This window comes from Olea europaea, unplaced genomic scaffold, assembly GCF_002742605.1.
Source record: "Olea europaea var. sylvestris unplaced genomic scaffold, O_europaea_v1 scaffold722, whole genome shotgun sequence".
Lineage (NCBI taxonomy): Eukaryota > Viridiplantae > Streptophyta > Magnoliopsida > Lamiales > Oleaceae > Olea > Olea europaea.
In genome coordinates, this window is record NW_019265623.1 from 432,315 (window position 1) to 436,148 (window position 3,834).

Here is a 3,834-nt window from a genome sequence, read left to right on the forward strand (position 1 = left end):
TTTATTTTATTAAGAGAGTGCAAGGTTAAAAATGAATTTTAAAGAATTTGTGCCAGTTAATGGCTTGATGTTGTTATGTTATCAACAAGTGAAACCATAAAACACGACATGGATAGATTGAAAATGAAATTCATTATTTTGTCCTTATTAATAAACCATTTAAAATTTTTATGTTACTTTTGATAATTTAAAAAAAATGTAAATGATGTAATAGTTTAATTAATATTTTAAGCTTCTTGTATAAATATAGATATAGCGGTTTAACCAATAACTCACTAGTTGAACCTGTGTTCAAATGATCTGATAACTTATTAGTGAGATCAATATTGGAATCGTATTTAGTCCACGTTTGATGGTCATTATTTGAAAAAACAATGTTTTGAATTGTAATTTTTACGAGAGAATATGTAATAAAGAAGTAAGGAAAAATTTTGAATTTACGTACACAATATTTTATTGTGGGAAAAATAATTTTCAAATAATAACCATCAAACATGCGCTTAATTAAGATCACGGTGCTTTAATATATACAAAGATCAAAAGTCTTCATGAAGTCATCTCTATTTCGGTAGAATTGATTTCACAATTTAATTGTGCGAATGAGAAAAGATTCAAAGATAAGGTAGACACACCTCTAATTACTCATCTTTCTCTCCAGATTTTATCTATAAATAGAGGAAGCTGGACACACCAAAATAAGAAAATTCAGTGTTCATAAATCAGAGAGAAACATGGGTTCCAAGAAAATTCTCTTTTGCATTTTCTTGGCAGTGATTCTTACTGCTTCAGAAGTGGCAGCAACTTTAATTACTTATAAAAATTTATCTGATATTACTTCAGAAGTTTCATACTCCATTATATCTGCTTTGTCTTAAATCTTTACTATGTCATGCGTATCATTAAATATTAAATAATTTTTGAGTTAATTTGTCTCGTCTTTATAAATGGTTTATAAACATTCAAATCACTTTTCATCTTTAAATTTTGGAGGATCCATAAGTACTACCCGCAACATAAAAAAAGAAAGTCTAAATTTTCCACGAACGCCCAAAAACGACATAGGGGAACCTTTATAGATGCGAAACCAAGTTATAGACCTCGATGAACACGTGATGAATCTGAGAAGCATTTGTCCATGCAAGATTTGTTGATGAATGGAAGGTTAATGAACATCATTGTTACTTATATTTTTTTTTAACTATTTATAATTTAAATAGTTTGTGAATGCTTTCCAAATAAAAATTAAATGTCTTTGTCACGAATTTTATCAATTGTTTATTCTATAGTTCTATCATCTATGGCAATGACTGAATTAGGTGCGGTGATGATAATATAATGATAATTAGTAATGATTTGAACAATAACAATAATTATAATATACGTAATAATAATACGGGTTTCAATATTAACTCGCGTGAATACTTTATAATATTTTAAATCAATGTACTAATAAAAATATAATTTAAGATACTTTGGAAAACATTATTAATTAGCTCATGTCACTGAAAGTGGATTCTTATATCCCATGTTTGGTTTTGATTAAAATTTAATTTTAATATAAGTCAAAATCAGACAATCAATTTTAATAACATTTTTTATGGGTTTCATAATTTTTCAACCATACATTTCAAAAACTTCTGTCACATTTACTAAAAAATTTAATTTTAATCCTCACCAAACATTCTCATATGCTAAAAATGACGTCACTGTCGCACGATAGAATTTTTTTTATCGTACCAAAGTATTAGCACGGGAATTTTGGTATTAAAATATGACGTCAAAATTGTAGTCAATAGGGAAATACATGGAAATGACCAAAACAAAGAGGCCATTTTTTTCCCAAAATGATCTTTGACTAATTTATCAAATGAAAATACCTAAAATACCCCTCCTTTTGAATATTGCATAACGAGTCACTATAATATAGAAATCTTTCATTTTAATCCTTAAAATTAAATATTACTTGAATTTTGATAGAATTTTTTTTGTTTACAGATTTATTTGATTTTTGTTCGCTCAAAGTAGCACCCTCGTTATTGGTATCAGAGCCATAGAGATCCTGAAAATTAAAAAAAATAATGATTGGCATTTAGAAGAAGAAAGAGGAAGTTATATATTTTTAAAACCTATACTTAATAAATTAAAAATAACGATATTAAAATAATTAAAGAACTACCCAAAAAAATAAAATAAAAAATATTAGAAAAATTAATAATAGGATCAATAAAAGATATATATATGAAAAAATTGTTAAAGTATATGAAGATGAAGAAATTAATTTATGTTATAAAGAGAGGTATACAGATTTGAAATTGAATAGATTACTTATAAAAATAGAAAAAATACAAGATATAATGTTAATACCAGAAGGAATAAGAGTATCAAATAAAAGACAATTAATAAAATTAAAATGTAAAAGATTAAGACTTGAGAGTAAATATTTTAATATAGTAAAAGAAAAATTAGTAAATACAAATATAGCTTAAAGAAGATTTAGAATAATAATAGATAAAAAAGAAGATAAAAGATGCAAATTAACTTATACGTTAGAAATGTAATTAGAAAGATTAAATATGTCAATAAGTGAATATATAGAAGAATTAAAGTTATTAATAAAAATGTTAATAAATGATGTACAAGATTTAAGAAATGAAGTAAAAGAAATAAGAAACGATATAAATATATTAAAAATTGAAATTAGAGAAATAAAAGAAAATAATAAAAATAAAGAAAAGAAAATAGATAAAAAAATTAATAGAAAAAGAAATTACCCGAATAGGAAAGAAATATATTGAGAAAGAGAATATAGTAATAGAAACAAGAAGTATGGATGATAAATTTAGAAAGAATATATTAACTAAAATATTAGAAGAAGAAGAATGATCTAGAGAAAAAATAAGAAAAAGAAGATAAAAATGAATGAGGAATTAAATTTACTAATAGAAAATTTTGATCAATTGAGTTTAGATGATATTAGTGAATACCAAATTTTAATGAATATTGGATGATGACCTAATCCAATAGAAATTTCTAAACAAAAATTACAACAATCAAATGAAAGTTATGTACCTATATATAATAAACTATATAGACAATTTTATTATAAAGTAAGAGATAGACAACCACCTAAAGGAAATAAATATAAAAATAAGTTAAATAATAATTATGATAAACCAATTAATTATGGAGGAACAAAATTAGATTTAAATTGGAAAATAGATACTAAAAAAACCTTACTAATTTGGGCAGATTCAATAATATTATTCTTTTTATATAATAAAGATGACACATGGGAAAGTATTGAAAGAATAATAGAATTCTTAATAGCATCATTTGAAAGAGATGTTAGAAATTGGTGGGAATGAATAAGTAATGATACAAAAATATTAATAAAAAGAAATGTACAAACAAAGATAATAAAATCATATAAATAAGGTATAGAAAAGTTAGTAAAATAGTACAGATGAATTTTTAGGAGAAAATTGAATAAAAAAATATTGAAGGAGAAGCAATAAGAGAAAAAAATAATGCCAAAATTAAATTAATAAATTTAACAATATATGATGTGTAAAATTAAAAAATATACTTGTGAATTTAGAAATTATTATTATATTTAATTCTATAGTAATGAAAATCAAGAAGTATACCAAGACATGTACTATAATAAGTTATCTGGTTCATGGAGAATATATTTTAAAATAGAATTTGAAAACTATGTCAAAAATAATATTGGAATACCTAAAACTTTAGGTTCAAAAATAAAATTTTTATTTGAAAGACTTGCATATATATGTCTACAAAGACAATTATTGAAAAAATTAGGAAAATTAATTA